This window comes from Amblyraja radiata, chromosome 3 (genome assembly GCF_010909765.2).
Source record: "Amblyraja radiata isolate CabotCenter1 chromosome 3, sAmbRad1.1.pri, whole genome shotgun sequence".
NCBI lineage: Eukaryota > Metazoa > Chordata > Chondrichthyes > Rajiformes > Rajidae > Amblyraja > Amblyraja radiata.
The window spans coordinates 45446173-45464069 of NC_045958.1; the positions used below are offsets into that span (position 1 = coordinate 45446173).

The 17897-nt window shown below is 44.9% G+C and overlaps 1 long non-coding RNA gene across 1 annotated transcript; it reads right to left on the reverse strand.

Annotated features, from left to right (window-relative positions):
* Positions 1-437: 437 nt before the first annotated feature.
* On the reverse strand, positions 438-17688 carry LOC116970986. The gene is made up of 3 exons (XR_004411375.1): positions 17593-17688; positions 13723-13732; positions 438-448 (listed from the first exon to the last, which is right to left on the reverse strand). It is a non-coding gene; the product is annotated as an uncharacterized LOC116970986 (long non-coding RNA).
* Positions 17689-17897: the final 209 nt, after the last annotated feature.

Here is a 17897-nt window from a genome sequence, read left to right on the forward strand (position 1 = left end):
AGAAGCTTTTACTATCATTTATATTCTTGGCTAGCTTACCTTCGTACCTCATCTTTTCTCCCCGTATTGCCTTTTTAGTTACCTTCTGTTGCTCTTTAAATGTTTCCAAATCCTCTGGCTTCCCGCTCATCTTTGCTCTGTTATACTTCTCTTTTATTTTTATACTGTCCTTGACTTCCTTTGTCAGCCACGGTCATCCCTTACTCCCCTTGGAATCTTTCTTCCTCTTTGGAATGAACTGATCCTGCACCTTCTGTATTATTCCCAGAAATACCTGCCATTGTTGGTCCAATGTCATCCCTGTTAGGGTATCTTTCCAGTCAACTTTGGTGACCTCCTCCCTCATGGATCCATAGTCCCCTTTGTTCAACTGTAATACTGATACTTCGGATTTTCCATTCTTCCTCTCAAATTGTAGATTAAAACATCATATTGTGGTCACTACCTCCTTTACCTCGAGTTCCCTTTATCAAATCCGGTTCATTACACAACATTGATGGGACTCAAACCCTTGAGTCCCACCAGTGATTATGGTGGTTGTATTGGGGTTCCTTTCCAATGCTATGTGGAGATCACAGCTGCAGGGCAACAGAGAGCTTGAGTAATCTGATGTTAATGCAGTTAACAAGGGTCAAATTCAATCATGATAATCTCTTAACTACTGTTCTAATTTATACGTCTTTTTGTTCTATGAAATCACATTTGCATTTAGCTTACATATCAATCTGGAAAAGGGGACGAGAGGGGGTGGGATAATTTAGCAACTGTGATAATATTCAGACACTCGCCAATAATGATGGTAAGGAGTACTGATTAGCATTAGCAAATGAATGGAAGCTGCTTGCTTCTGTGTGCAATGCATTAATGATTTGCAGCTGCAAAAGTCTTCAATTAACACTGCATAATTGATCATTGACACTGAGCTGATACCTCATCTATTATCAGGCTGAATTTATATCGATTCACCGCAGCTTCAATAATGGCGCAATGAATTAAGTTTAGTGTAAAATCAAAAAGAAAAGCAAACCAGTATTCTAAGGTCAAAACAATGATAATTTACATCTGGCATTTGCTGAGGATATGGTTGCATTTGTTTTATTCAATGCAACTCTCAATTAAGAAGCACAGACACAGGTGTAACAGAGATGTTACATCCACATAGTGCCTTTAATCATTGGAAACATTTGAAGATGCGAAGTGTAATCAGACAAAAAAAGAACTGAGTCAAAGTAGAAGGTATTAAGTGAAAATTTAAAAAAACATGAAGAGTGAGAATAGAACTAGAAAAAGCTGCAAATACTCAGCATGTCAGGCCACGTCTGTGGGAGGAGAAACAGAGTTAATGTTTCAGGTCAAATACTGTCAGAACTTGTTACAGGTAGCAAAGTATCAACGTCTGTAAGTGTATTTTCAATTTCGATCTAAGCATGGTTCACTAGTTCTTTGCTGGGCTTTACTTGATAGGAGAAAAAACAGAAGCCACAACCAACAAAGCAATTTATACAAGGGCAAAACTTCATCAATGCTGCTTTGACAAGAGACTGCAACAAACCTTCTTTAAACCATGGAACTAATCAGTTTATACAGCTCAGGAGCTAAAAAATATTGTCTCTGTCAATACATTGCTAAGAAAGACTATCTGTCTTGTGTTCCTTAGAAAGATCAGTTCCTTTTCAGATTGCTGAAATGGGTCATTGAGTGCAGGAATTTAATCTGTACAATATATCCACCTACCATGTAATAGTGGACTGCCATCGGGGCAAATGTCCACCTCCTGCCTATACCAACAAGTACTTTATGAATCATAAAAACATTTCATATTGATAAAATTTGTAGCTCTCTCTGCGGGAACAAAAAAACCCCCATTGTGCTCATTGAAAAATATCCTTAAATACATAAGCACCAGTAATTTGTTAAAAATTGAAATTGGTGTCATGTGGGGCTCATGGGATTTAAACTCTGGGAGTGGATTGGTTTCTCAACTAGCTGGGTTTCAAATCCTCAAAAGATGGTTAAGATGATCAAAATGCACTTCATCAGTCTGAATGGGTCATCAGCGGTTTCATCAAGAAATGCTTTAAGGTCCGAGTTCGGACAGACAATTAGAAAGTCTATCCTAAGCAGAAACCCTGGATGATATATGACTCGAAAAGGAAGATTCACTCTCTGTTGAAGTCCAGGTCAAAAGGAGGTCCCGGTACTGTACAAGATGACCATGTATGATCTTGGTAAGGCTATTAGGGATGCTGAGAGAAAATTTCAGAATAAGCTGGGGGCTCAATTCATTCCAGTGGATGCCAGATGACCTGGCAGGGCCTGAATATATCATGGCCTACAAGTTGAAATCAGGGCTGATCTCTGGCAACAGCACTATTCTCATCATCATTCCTCATTAATGGAGCTGCTGTCAAGATGGTCGATAGCTTGAAGTTCCTTGGTATCAATATTACCAGCAACCTAACCTGGTCCCTTTACACTGATGCGGTGATCATGAAAGAGCTTCAGTGTATTTAGACATCAGAGCCATGTCCAAGAGGATTCTCTCAAACATCTACAGATGGGCTATCGAGAGTATTCTGACGGCATGAATCTTTACCTGGTATGGCAACTGCTCTGATATTGACTGCCTGAACCTGCAAAGTGGTGAGCACCTCATTCCATCACAGGCTCATCACTCCTTCCATCTAGTTGAACTTCATGGTGCATTGCATCAGCAAGGTTGGAAGTATCAAGGATGCCTGCCTCCCTCTCCATTCCAATGTATTCCTTCTATCTTCATGAAAGCCACTTAAGACAGATTTTCCCTCTGAGTAGCAGACCCCTGAAACAATCACTTCTTATCCTGCTTCCTGGGGTGCTACCACAAACATTCATCTTGTTTATCTGCTATGCCTGCCTCTCTCTGAGAAAACCTGACTATTGTTTGATCACAAAAAAACACTAAGTGCTGGAGCAACTCAACGGGTCAGGCAACATCTCTGGAGGACATGAATGCATGATGTTTTGGGTCTGAAGAAGATGTTCTGACCTGAAACGCCACATTTCCGTATTCTCTAAATATGGCCTTTCAGTATCTATATTTAAGAAACATAGTAAGGAAAAATTGGAAGCCTCAAATATTCCCCTTTTCAACGATTTCACAAACATTCTTTAGGAAACACAATCAGATAATAAAAGGCAATATGAAATTCCTTATTCAGCTTTTCTTTAAACTGCCTTACAGTAGAAAGTAAATTAACTTGATCTTGTGGGAACTGCAATCCTACATAATGAAATCCTCCTGAAATATATTTGTGGTATAAGAAAAACAATGGAGTCTACTTGCGGTCACCCAGCCAGTATTCAGGGAAAGATAATATGCCACAGGAAGGTCAGGAAGAATCTGTGCAAGAATTTTAATGAAAGATTTAAATCAAATAAACATGGTATAGAGTCAGAACTGGCAAATGGAAGCATTGCAACTTGGATACATTTGAATACTGTTGGACACTGTACAAGATGAGTTTAACACTTGGTTAATACTGATTTACTCTTTGCTGTACTCGGTGATGAAAAAATACTGATGCAAAATGTTCCCCTTGATCCTGTGGGTGTACCACAGTGTTTGGTTAAAATTGCCCATATTTTTTTCAGATATGAAAACCATGAAAGATAATGCTAATAAATGATTCCCACCAGATGGAAGAAGAAATTGTTCATATTGAAGATTAGCAACCAGAGTTATTTGATCCAATGTGACAAGAAACCGTAACATAATGAATATATTTGGCAAGTCAGGATGCATATGTAGAGGAGAAAGAGTGTTACACTATTCAATTGATCTTGTTAGACTCATTAATGTTCAAAGATCAGCTGAACTACGAACACTGCAAGGCCAGCTTAGAGGAAGGCGTGCACTTAATGTTAACTCCTACATGCAGAAGAGCCTGAAGGGGAAGGCATGGAGAAAAGACAGTCCATGTGCCAGCTTCATGGAGAGCAAGACCTCATATGGGGTCAGCTGCTGCTACATCGAATGAGTACTTCAATATGACAGCTGCAGAAAGCTGGTACGTGCACAGATTGAAACATCTAGTCCACTGACAACTTCATCTCAAAGTCTATGTGTAACGCCAAATGACACAGAGCAGCTGCCTATGAGTTTTTCCTCTCAGCCAGGAATCCGCCATTTCCAGTACGGCAATCCCATTAGCAAACTTGCAAATCAAAATATAAAACCTTATTTTCCTGGCCAAACCTTATTTTCATAGAAGCATAGAAACATAGGTGCAGGAGGAGGCCATTCGGCCCTTCGAGCCAGCACCGCCATTCATTGTGATCATGGCTGATCGTCCCCTATCAATAACCTGTGCCTGCCTTCTCCCCATATCCCTTGACACCACTAGCCCCTAGAGCTTTATCTAACTCTCTCTTAAATCCATCCAGTGATTTGGCCTCCACTGCCCTCTGTGGCAGGGAATTCCACAAATTCACAACTCTCTGGGTGAAAAAGTTTTTTTCTCAACGCCTGCAGATGCATCAGAATAAGCAGCCACCCAACGTGTGGCTTCTGCTGTGGGAATGCCGACATTTCCCATTTAAGCTCAGCTGCCTTATCCACCTTGGCACATGGCCCACACAGCATAATTCTGCTGGTGGACAGATTGTGCCACCATGTAAGCAGAAGATGGTAACATCTGTGATTCCACCACTGACCCTGATCATTCACAACACTATGTTGCAGCCATCCACACCAAAATAGCTGAGTTTTCTAAATCTAGATCTTCTTGAAACCTTCCTTCAAGGGCATCAGCCGTCAACAACCTTCCACCAGCACCGTTGGGGTGGCACTGCATAGGGACAATGGGAGATGAAAGCCATCTGTCATTGGCATCCACGGGTGCTGATTTGAATCCAATTCAGTGCATGATATGCGAGAATACTTGCTGCACGTCACATCCATTCCATAAACATACAATGCCTTCAGAAAGTATTCAGACCCTTCACATTTTCCACAATTTGTTACATTATAGCCTTATTTTAAAACGGATTAAATTCATTTTTTTTATCACCAATCTACACACAATACCCCAGAATGAAGAAGCGAAAACAGGTGTTTAGAAATTTTTGCAAAGTAATTAAAAATAAATAACCGAAATATCACATTCACATTTGCATGTCATTTTTCTTGACCTTGCCAACGCTTTCGGGGCTGTCCCTCACAGTTTCCTCTGGGCATCCTTTGACTTCTTCAGGATACCAGAGACCATCGCAAGCCTTATTTTCAAGGCTTATTTTCAAGATCTGCAGCTCTGTTTCACCACGCCTGACTTCACGACCACGTGGCACTGCATGGAGATTGGCATTATGGCAGGGTGTACCATCTCCCCATTGATTTTTACAATGGCCATGGAAGTCATCATAAGGGCCTCCAAGTGGGTAGTGGGTGGCGAGCGGCTGAAGTCTGGAGTCCATCTACCACCCATCTACCTACATGGATGACATGACAATCATAACAACAACAGCACCATTGCACCAGGCGCCTTTCAGGGAAGCTTCAAGATAACATCACTGGGGTCAGAATGAAATTCAAGCCATCCAAATCAAGAAGCATTTCTATAATCAAAGGCAAACTGACAGATCAAAGGTTCTTCATTGATCAAGAACCTATTCCAACTGTGCCAGAGAAGCCAATCAAAAGTCTGGGAATATGGTATAACTCTAAACTGAAGGACACTGATCAGGCTAACGAGTTTAGGCAAGAGGTCATCAAAGGTCTGGTGAACATCGACCGATCCATGCTGCCTGGAAAGCTGCAAATCTGGTGCCTGCAGTTTGGGTTACTACCTTGCCTTATGTGGCCACTAACCATGTATGACATCACCCTCACCAGAGTCAAGAAGATAGAAAAACAATCAGCTCTTTTGTGAGAAAGTGGATAGGTGTTCCTCGGTGCCTGAGCAGCGTAGGCCTGTACGGTCAGGGGGTACTCCAGCTGCCTCTCTCTAGTCTCACAGAGGAGTTCAAGTGCACTAAAGTCAGACTAGAGATGACCCTGCCAGAATCAAGGGAGACTGTCATCCGAGCAGCTGCTCCAACCCTGGCAACAGGAAAGAAGTGGTCGGCTAAGAATGCGACACAGCAGGCAAAATCTGCTCTCCACCAAGGCGACATGGTCAGGCAAATCCAACACGGAAGAAGTGGCTTGGGGCTTGGCGGAAAGTGACCTTGCTGGAACAAGGCATCATCACTGGAGCGCCGGAAGTTGGTCGCGGCCGAAGTCCGCCGACAGGAGGAATTGAGTAGGTGTGCCAAGGCTGTGTCGCAAGCTAAACAGGGCCAGTGGATGAGATGGGAGAGTGTGGATAAGAGGAAGATCAGCTGGAAGGACATGTGGGAGATGGAGGGGAGCAGGATAAGTTTCCTCATTCGGACAACCTATGATGTCCTTCCTAGCCCAAAAAATCTCAACCAATGGCTGGGCGAAGATTCATCATGCCCCCTGTGTTCAACACCAGCCACACTTAGGCACATCCTCACTGGGTGGAAATTTAAGCCTCTCCCAAGGACGGTACACCTGGAGACATAATCAAGTGCTCAAATGCCTGGCAGCGACTCTGGAAAGCAGGAGAACAGCCAACAATGCCCTGCCGCCCAGAACAACCAACCCAGTTGAGACAATTGCCTTTGTTTGGGGGAGGGGGGGGGGGGGGGGGGGGGGGGGGGTTGGGGGTTGGGGAACAAAGGCAATGGAAAATTCCACCAAGGACCAGGTTTGGACAGCTGGAGGTAGCCCGGGATTGGCAGATGCTGGTGGATGTGGACCGACGGCTTACAGTTCCATCAGAGATAGCCATCGCCGCCTGATCTTGTGCTCTGGTCGAACTCTCAGCGCATGGTGTATTTTGTGGAGGATGCTGTGCAGGAAGCCTTTGAAAGAAAGAAACTGCGATATACAGAGCTTGCAGCGGAGGCAGAACAGCGGGGCTGGAGAGCTAAGATCTGCCCGGTAGAAGTTGGATGTCGAGGATTCGTGGCAACATCTACCTTAAGACTGATGAAGGACCTCGGGATCAGCGGACAAGCCCTACTCCAGGCCATCAAAGAAACATCCCGGGTGGCATAGCGGAGTAGCCAGTGGCTCTGGCTGAAGAGGAAAGACCCCATTTGATCTCCCAAATACCCGACTAGACAGATGCAGAGGGGGGTGGTTCTGGGACGCCAGAATGCACCGCTGAGCCTACTGGAGAAATTGTAGGTTCAATCAGCGAAACGTCGATGAAAGTAGGTGCACACTTGATAACCCCAATGACATGTCTGCCTAGCCTTTCTCAACATCGGAGGAGCATAGGTGGGTGCAGAAGGCTCCCATCACCATCGGGAGTAATTTGATATTTGGCACTTTGGACTTTTAACATCTAGTCCTGTGTATTTGTAAACATAGGTATTCAAACCCTTTGCTAATACACTCAAAATTGAGCTTAGGTGCATCCTGTTTCCATTGCTTATCCTTGAGATGTTTCTACAACTTGATGGGAGTCCAGTGGTAAATTAAATTGATGGCACACACCTGTCTATATAAGGTCCCGCAGTTGACAGTGCATGTCAGAGCTAAAACTAAGCCATGAAGACAAATGAATCGTCTGTAGACGTCCGAGACAGGATTATGTCGAGACACAGATCTGGGGAAGGGTATAAATCAATTTTATAGCCCTCGCGGCCTACCAACTGGATTGGCGCGGCCTTTCCTGCCGGAGTCCAGCCAGAGCTTCAGCAGCGGGCGCAGCGCTGAATTCCATCGCGGAGCGGGCGATGCCTCACCAGGGATCGCCTGTTGAAGCTCCCGAGTGTTGGGCCTGCTGATTAACACTGTGGAGCTGTGGTTTGCGGAGCTTCTAACCATGGGCAGCGCTGACTTTAACATCGCGTAGTCCTGGGATCCTTTGCCGTGGGTCACCAATGTTCAATCTCCGCCCAGCTCGGCCTGTGGACTTCAGGAGCCGCGGTCTTCGGTAGGAAGTGGCCGATTCAAGCTGAGCATGTGTTCTTCTGTCCCGACGCCGGAGTTCCGATCATCCCGGTGAGAGGGCCTGAACATCGGGCCGCCGTAGCTGCGACTGCGGAGGGCTCAAAGGCCCCGACCACGGGCGAACAAAGAGAAAGCTGACTGTACTTTGTTGCCTTCCCTCACAGTGGAAAACTTTGATTCCGCTGTGTGGGGATGTTTATGTTAAATTCTATCGAGTATTGTGTTGTTATTATTTGTATGGCTGATGGTAACTCAAATCTCACTGTACCAATTGGTGCATGTCACAATAAATGTAACTTGAACTTGAACTTATAGTTAGGTTAACTCTGGAGCTCACATGCTCACATACTGGGAGCATGATGGGAAAAATGGCCAAGATAGAATGTAGTTAAAATAGCTAAAGCTGAAACATTTTGCTGAGAAGCAGGCTTTCTTATCGGTAGGGGGGAGGATAGTCCTTTGTCGATCTGTCTAGGTTCTTATCTGTTGCAATCTTGCATTACAGCTGGTCTTGGTCACTGTGTTTAGCAGGCAAATCTCCAAAAGGTTAACAATTGACGTTTTTTACGAGGGAACTGCATTTGGTGAGTAGAATCTGGACATTTATGGTATCTACATGTTAGATTTTTGGGAGAGAGATTTCTAAACAACAAGAAACACAAGATTACTTTTGGGAAAGACAAAGATGAAAGGTTACAGAGACATTGATAAACGATGAATAATGGTTTATTTGAACTCCACAAGTAACCATTATATCATGAGGGTATAAAAATCCCACAGTTACTGAAGGATTTGGAATCAGCTTTCACACTACTTCCCGATGTACATCGCTAAGGCCTTTATTAATCCGACTTGTTCGATGGACTCACCACTGATCTATGAGCTGTTTTATTTTGTGTCTGTGCCTGTCTGAGTAAAGTCAGATATAGGGTACAGGTATAGTACAAAATTCCCTCCTACAATTGGTATACAGTTCTTTCAATGGTAAGTTAGAATGATCATAAAGTTTAATGGCTTTTCTACAATTTGGAAGAAAGTATACAGAATAATTTTCCCATGAGCAAGTTAATCTTACCAGTATACATTATAACAGTTCCGGAAACCGAAAAAAATCCAATACCGGCCATTCTTTCCCGATGTCGCTGCACCACATAACTCGGTTGCCCGTCCACCTTCGACCTCGCCCCAGTTCAACCCATATGCCCTCTGTAGCGGCTCCTCCTCCCCGAGACGGGGAGACCTTACCATCTTAATATCATGCTTAAATATAGCTATCGCAGGGCTTTTATTGAAGGGAGGGGGTGAAGGGGACTTAATCTTACCTACTGGTCGGAGAGGCGGGAGCGGTCTGACCGGGTCCAGCTCGGAGCGCTGTGGCCGCCAACTCCCAGCTGGGGCTGCGTGCGTCCGGCCGCGGGCGGTGCCGGTTGTAGCTCCGACCCCGTCAACTCTACCCCTGGCTGCGCGGCGCTCCAAATCCAGCGCGGCCCGCGGCCGGACGCCCGCAGCCCCAGCTCCGCGATGTTGTGTGTCGGCGGCCACAGCGCTCCGGAGCTTACCGCACGGCGGCCCGGTAAGGCATTGCCCGCTCCCCGCTGGTATCCCAGCGCTGCGACGCCGCCGACTCCCAACATCGCGGAGCTTGAGCTGCGGGCGTCAGGCCGCGGGCGGCGCTGGATTTGGAGCGCCGCGTAGCCAGGGGTAGAGTTGCCGGGGTCGGAGCTCCAACCGGCGCCGCCCGCAGGTCCCAGCTCCGCGATGTTGGGAGTCAGCGGCCACAGCGCTCCGGAGCTTACTGCACGGCGACCCGGTAAGGCATTGACCGCTCCCCGCCTCTCCGACCAGGTAGGGGACTAAGAAGTAAAGTTTCACCCTTCACCCCCCCTCCCTTCACATAAAAGCCCTCCAAAACTAACTGACTAACATTTTAAGCATATGATTTACAATGATTCTCCGGGAAGGAGGCAGCCGCTCCAGACTTTTCAAGCCGCCCGCGCTACCTACCTATCTACGCTAAAAATCTTCCATTCGGAAATCCGGAAAAATTCCGAAAATCCGAGAAGTGTCTGGTCCCAAGGCTTTCGGATAAAGGTCCGTGCAACCTGTACTATGAACAAATTCAAAAATAAGTTTAAAAATGAGCCCAGGATCTATTCATTTAATTGACTGATTAATTGAAAGATACAGCATGGAAACAGGGCCATCGATCATCCATCCATTCACCCAAGTTCAATGTTATCCCACTTTTGAATCCCTTACACATTCGGGGCAATTTTACAGGTCAATTAATCTATAAACCTGCACGTTGTTGGGATGCAGGAGGAAATTCAAGCAATCACTGGAAGAATGTGCAAACTCCACACAGACAGCTCGCAAGGTCAGAATCGAACCCGGGTCTCCGGCGCTGTGACAACAGATCCATCAGTTGCACCAAAATGTTGTTGTTGTTGTTGTTGTTCGTCCTTCGTAGTGGAAGAAGACCATGACTTCAGTGTTTTTGTTCGTGGGTCCGGAGGTGACTGGTGAGACCGATCTGGGCCCGGAAGGCTTGCCCGCATATGGGAAACAGTTGGGTGAGTGCTGCAGTAGAAGTTGAAGTGGCTCGAGCCTTGCGCGCGACGCATTTCCTCTGAGCTTCTGCGGTGAGCTTCTTCTCAGCTGCATCAGCTTCTGTGATGATCTTGCATCGCCCAGTTGGGCAGTACGGGTCCTGAAGTCATGACTTGTGCTTGACTTGGATTAAAGTGAGGGAGAGTTGTGCAAATCGTCAGTCACACACCCTCGTCCCGGCCTATCTGGATCCAGTGGCAAGACATAGTCAAGACGGCTGGTGATAGGTCAGGATGCAGTGGATGGCCACCAGTATTCTACGTGAACATTGTGCCCTAATTGCGCTCCACGACGCTTTACTGGGTTCACCTTCCTACCTGTTGGACCGCCAAATGGTGATCTCCTCCGTGTATTCCGCCGGTTCCAGTCTTCACCTTTCCCGAATAAGGTAATAGCCAAAAGGCAGTGAAGGTTTGCATTTGGTGTTTTCCTTCACCCCTCTAGGGTGCTATATGGAGGATGCCTGTGCGTGACTTTGTTTAACGTGGGGAGACTGGTGCACAGGCAACCACCCCACGGTCCTTGACAGATCTGGGTCAGGATCCAGTGGCATGCAGTCCAAGACGACCGGAGACCCTTTTCTGCTGCAACCTTCATCCGCTTTCCCAGCCGTTGTGACGCTCCACTAAGGTCAGCCATCATCCTCCGCCTGTTCCACTGTTGACGTCTTGGTTGGATTGTTCTTTGCCAGAGACCTCCCCCTCACCGCCATGGGTGGCCCTACCAGGAGCATAGCTCCAGACGGCATTGCTCTCAGGATCTCAGGTCCACACAAGCTTCTCCACCACAACAAGGTGACAATCCACGGAGAAGTGCGCCAAAATAGAAATGTATTTGGTATAATTATCAAATTGCTTACTTGCTGCTTCTTTTAGCTTTATCATCGCAATCAGTTAAGGTGTTCTGTTATCTTCTTAGGACATCCTTCACGGACTATCCAGAAAGCTAACTATTTCTAGCCTGTTCATTGAAAATACATTCAGATCTGACTGGTTTCTCAACAAAAGGCAGGGAATTTGATTCAAGAAACATTTTGCTGCACCCATATTTTGTCCAAACTACAGGAACATCTTTAAACTTTAATGGCACAGGCAGCATCTCTGGAGGGAATGAATGGGTGATGTTTCGGGTCTTAAGAGACATGAAACATCACCCATTCCTTCTCTCCAGAGATACTGCCTATCCCGCTGAGTTACTCCAGCATTTTGTGTCTATCTTCGGTGTAAACCAGCATCTGCAGATCCTTCCTACACATTTAAACATTAATGATTGATCTAACTTAATTCAGAGTGAATTGTAAACTAATTCAATTTGCTGGGTCTGAACTTAAGAGTGAAAGATATCAATGTCGAGGAATGAATCAATTTTTTAACAACAGGGTTTTATTTTCTGAAGGATCCTGACCTGAAACTTGGTCTGCCCATTTCCTCCACAGTTGTTGCCTGACCCGCTGGATTCCTCCAGCAGTTAATGGTTTGGTTGTGTGTGTGTGTGTGCGTGTGTGTGTGTGTGTCTCTCTCTCTCTCTCTCTCTCTCTCTCTCTCTCTCTCTCTCTCTCTCTCTCTCTCTCTCTCTCTCTCTCTCTCTCTCTGTTCTTTTTTTTCTTGCATTCACCAGGTGGCACATTATTTGTCCATCTAACAGTGTGATAACTTTATGGGTGCAACAAATAGCAGAAGTTTCAATTATGATAGCTACATAGAGTGGACAGTGGCAGAACAACTGTGTATTAACCAACCCATGCCCCAACCCCTTCACCCACCACCCAATTTTCTTTTCAGTTGGTCTTATTGGAATGGAAATTCAGGTAGGTTGGCCAACAGGGGGCTTACATGCTACTCCCATTTCACACACCGGTCAATGCAAAATGTTCTGCAATGTTTATGCAATTGCCATAAAATTTGGTGAGATTGTGAGTTGAGAGGGAAATGCAAAAATACTTAAAAGCAATTGAGATAAGGTGAGTGCATGTGCCAAAATATTGCAGATGCAGCATAATGTCAATAAATGTGACTGCCTACTTTTGGGGGGGGGGGGGGGGGCAAACAAAAAAAAGTCAAAATATTAGTTAAATAGTTGCATATTGGCAATTGTAGATATGCACATAGATTTTGGTGTACATCAGTCACTGACAGAAAACACACAAGTACAGCAAACAAATTTAAAAAGTAAATGATATGTTTTCAATGAATGAATAGGCCCTGTGCTCATGTTTTCAAGGAGTTTTCAGGAACAAGGATGGCTTACTACAATTACATAGCACCTTGATGAGGCTGTACCTGGAGGATTGCGTGTCGTTTTGGTGACAGAGGATCCACATATATTTTCACCACACTGAATTCCTGATCTCCCACTCAACCACGTTGTGGGCTTAGTTTAGTTTAGAAATACAGTGTGGAAACATCTCGTCCATGCCGACCAACAATTATCCATACACTAGTTCTATCCTACAAAACTAGGGACAAGTTATGGAAGCTAAATAATCTACAAACCCATTTTTGGAATATGGGAGGAAACTGGAGCACCTGGACAAAAACCCACATGGTCACAGGGAGAACATATAAACTGTACAGACATCACCCATAATCAGGATCTCTGGTGCTGAAAGGCAGCTACTCTACCGCTGCACCACTGTGCTGCCCTCCTTTGCACATTTTTAATTTGCACTTTCTCTGCAGCTGTAAGTCTATAATTTATGTAAGAAGAATCTGGCGCTGCTGGTATACACTGAAGATAGATGCAAAATGCTGGAGGAACTCAACGAGTCAGGCAGCATCTTTGAAGAAAATGAATAGATGACGTTTCTATCTTCAGGCTATAATTTGCATTCTGTTTATTTTTCTCTCTTGCACTACCTTGATGTACTTATGCATGGTATGAGTAGCCTGGATTTTCATTGCATTATGATATGATACGATATGATAAAACTTTATTCATCCCCGGAGGGAAATTGGTCAGAAAACAGTCACAACACACAAGGTTCACGAAAACTTGAGATTAAAATTAAATTAAAAATACACATGATATAATAAAATAATATCAAGATTCCGTTCTCAACATCATCAAGACAAATAATTATATGGTCTATTTGTGGGGCTTTGCACTGTGTAAATCCTTGCTAGACTTCCTCCATATTAATGACATGATGTCACTGCATAATTGTTGCCTGTTTTATATAACAAGCCTGCTTTTCACTGATTATAACTTTTGTTCATACATAATTTGAATTAGCAGTGACTACGCTAATTTCTATCTGCTATTGATGTAACTCAGTAAAGTGGATTAATTAATAAAGACAGCTGAGTTTAAATTGTTGAATAATGTTGGAAAACAAAATGTGAAATTTGTGTTGTCTGTTCTGATGTAGTGAAACAATGTTCATCAAAATGGCCCCATTGTTCTATGGGATTGTCCTTATCCAAGATATTATCCACCTTTGTCCTCTTTCCTGGTGTTACAACATCGTTCTATTCTATGGCGTTAATTGTTTCCTTTATTATGTGTATTCCATTCAAAAAACTCATATCTCCAAGTTCTGCAAAATTGGAAGATTCCCAATAGCTCGGTAATTCTGTACTAATGACATTAAAGGAAATTTATTGTACAAAGCAGGTCATAATTATTGCGAGTAGACAAAAATGCTGGAGAAACTCAGCGGGTGAGGCAGCATCTATGGAGCGAAGGAAATAGGCAACGTTTCGGGTCAAAACCCTTCTTCAGATTCTTCAGATGTCTGAAGAAGGGTTTTGACCCGAAACGTTGCCTATTTACTTCGCTCCATAGATGCTGCCTCACCCGCTACGTTTCTCCAGCATTTTTGTCTACCTTCGGTTTTCCAACATCTGCAGTTCCTTCTTAAACGTAATTATTGAGAGGTCTATTGGAAATAGTCAATATAATAAGGATCTTCAATATGCATCATAAGCCTGGGGACCATTAAATGGTTGTTATTGATCAGAAACCCATTATGCAGCCTCCAATGAAAAAAGAGGCAGGTGGAATATATAGTAGGCAGCTGACCTATTGGCATTCATTTTCAATATCGCCAAAGGTAAATCTTATCCTGTAAGTAACAAACAGAATCATAAATTAAATTACCAAGCACACCAAGGCAAAAGGAAAGATTTGAGTTTACTATTTAGTCATTTCTCTCAATATACTCTAAATTGGAATTGAAAAATACAAAATCATACAAAATCACAACATTGTTCTGATACTTGGTGAATGCATCAATCTTTTATGGAAGTTCATTGTGAAACAAATCTATATTTGGCTTTCTACAACACATGCTGTTGATCTTAATCTTGTTACAAAAAGCTTGTGTTTACTTAAATCTAAATGACCACATATTAAAACATATTTATGGATGCCATTCCTGTATTTGATTGTGACGAAGAAATGTAAGGGTATTTTCTATCCGGAAATTTGTTTGATGCAATGGGTGAATTTTCTAAGTCAATGTTGCCAGAGGAGTCTCATGCATCAAATAGACTCATGTACTAGAGAGCTATGATCAGTTTTTTGTTGATGATTGATGAGGAGAGATGAGGCAGATGAATTGAACAGGTACTTTGGATCCATCTTCACTAAGGAGGCCACAAACAATTTTCCTAATATAGTAGTGGCCAGAGGATCTGAGGTAACGGAGGAACTGAAGGAAATCCACATTAGGCAGAAAATGGTGTTGGGTAGACTGATGGGACTGACGGCTGATAAATCCCCCGGGCCTGATGGTCTGCATCCCAGGGTACTTAAGGAAGTGGCACCAGAAATCGTGGACGCATTGGTGATAATCTTCCAATGTTCTATAGATTCAGGATCAGTTCCTGTGGAATGGAGGGTAGCTAATGTTATCCCACTTTTTAAGAAAGGCGGGAGAGAGAAAACAGGGAATTATAGACCAGTTAGCCTGACATCGGTGGTGGGGACGATGCTGGAGTCAATTATAAAAGATGAAATAGCTGCACATTTGGATAGCAGTAACAGGATCGGTCCGAGTCAGCATGGATTTACGAAGGGGAAATCATGCTTGACTAATCTTCTGGAATTTTTTTGAAGATGTAACTAGGAAAATGGACAAGGGAGAGCCAGTGGATGTAGTGTACCTGGACTTTCAGAAAGCATTTGATAAGGTCCCACATAAGAGATTAGTGGGCAAAATTAGGGCACATGGTATTGGGGGTAGTGTGCTGACATGGATAGAGAAGTGGTTGGCAGACAGGAAACAAAGAGTAGGGATTAACGTGTCTCTTTCAGAATGGCAATCAGTGACTAGTGGGGTACCGCAAGGCTCAGTGCTGGGACCGCAGCTATTTACAATAAACATCAATGATTTGGTTGAAGGGATTCAAAGTAACATTGGCAAATTTGCAGATGACACAAAGCTGGGTGGCAGTATGAACTGTGAGGAGGATGCTATGAGAATGCAGGGTGACTTGGACAGGTTGGGGGAGTGGGCAGATGCATGGCAGATGAAGTTTAATGTGGATAAATCAGAATCAGACTTTATTCGCCAAGTAAGTTTTGCAACATACGAGGAATTTCAATGGCCAGATCAGTCATACAATTAGAAGTAACAGATCACTTCAAAAACACATTTTAACATGAACATCCACCACGGTGACTCCTACACATTCCTCACTGTGATGGAAGGCGAAATAAAGTTCACGTCCTCGAGCCCCCGTTGACGGGATGATTTTAACTCCCGTGGCCGGCGACGTTCGGGCCCTCCGCATCGAGGCGATCTGCTCCTGCATCGGGGGGATGTCAGCTCCCTCGTGCCGGACGATCGAACCTCGCGTCGGGGCTGGTGAACCTTCCGCGACAGGTGACATTTTGGATGAAAACATAGCCTGTGCATTCCCTGCCCCGACACTGCCTGACTTGCCTAGTTCCTGCAGCAAAGTGTTTTGTGCCGGGGCAGTCCTCTCTCCCATCCTGTTCACCATCTACACCTCGGACTTCAGATAGAACTCAGACTCCTGCCACCTGCAGAAGTTTTCAGATGACTCTGCAATTGTGGGTTGCATCAGTGAGGGGAAGGAAGCTGAATACAGAGCTGTAGTCAACAACTTTGATGAGTGGTGTGGGCTGAATCATCTGCAGCTTAAAACCAACAAGACTAAGGAGTTAGTGGTTGACTTTAGGAGAGGAACACCCCCTGTCCCCTGTCTCAATCAATGGTGTGGATGTGCAGTTTATCAGGGAGTACAAATACCTTGGAGTGTACCTGGACAGTAAACTGGACTGGTCCATGAACGCTGAGGCCCTTTACGAGAAGGGACAGAAGCCAGCTGCACATTTTGAGAAGGCTCCACTCCTTCAATGTCTGCAGTAAGATGCTGCAGATGATATACCAATCAGTGGTAGCCAATGCCATCTTCTTCGCTGTGCTGAAGCACCAGGGCGAAGGCTGCGGACACCAACAGTATTAATAAACTCATCAGGAAGGCTGCCTCTGTCCTGGGGGCGGAGTTGAATTCATGGGAAGTGATCTTGGAGGGGAGGATGCTCCTCAAACTGCGGAGCATCCTGGAAAATACAGCTCACCTCCATGACGCACTGGTCAACCTGAGGAGTTCCTTCAGCAACAGATTGGTTCCACCAAGATGCAGGACAGAACGCCACAGGAGATCATTCTTCCCCGTGGCTATCAAACTGTACAACTCCTCCCCCTTCTGTCATGGGGTAGACTGACTCCCCCCCCCCCCCCCCCTTCCCCCCCCCCCCCCCCCCCAATCTTTCCACATCCCCAATCCTTTCCACTCGTCATTTTAATTTCATGTTTCATGTATCTTGTGTTTTATGACTGTTGGCCGATCAATTTCCCTCCTGGGATAAATAAAGTTCTATCGTATCGTATTGACATAATGTTACAGCTGTCATCATCGGAGGTCACTCGAAACGAGTATGACTGTCCTCTTTTGGGAGGACGCCTGTGCGTGACTTTGTTTAAAGTGAGGAGACTGGTGCACCAGCAGCCACCACACGGTTCTCGACAGATCTAGGTCAGGATCCAGTGGCATGGAGTCCAAGATGACCGGGGACCCTTTTCTGCTGCAGCCTTCATCCGCCTTCCCAGCCTTTGTGGTGCTCCACAAAATTCAGCCATCATCCTCCACCATTGAGGTCTTGGTTGGATTGCTCTTTGTCATGGACCGCCCCCTCGACCTTACCGCCATGGGTGGCCCTACCAGGAGCATAGGTCCAGACGGCATCGCTCTCAGGATCTCACGACCACACAAGCTTGTCCACCACGACAAGGTGACAATCCACGGTT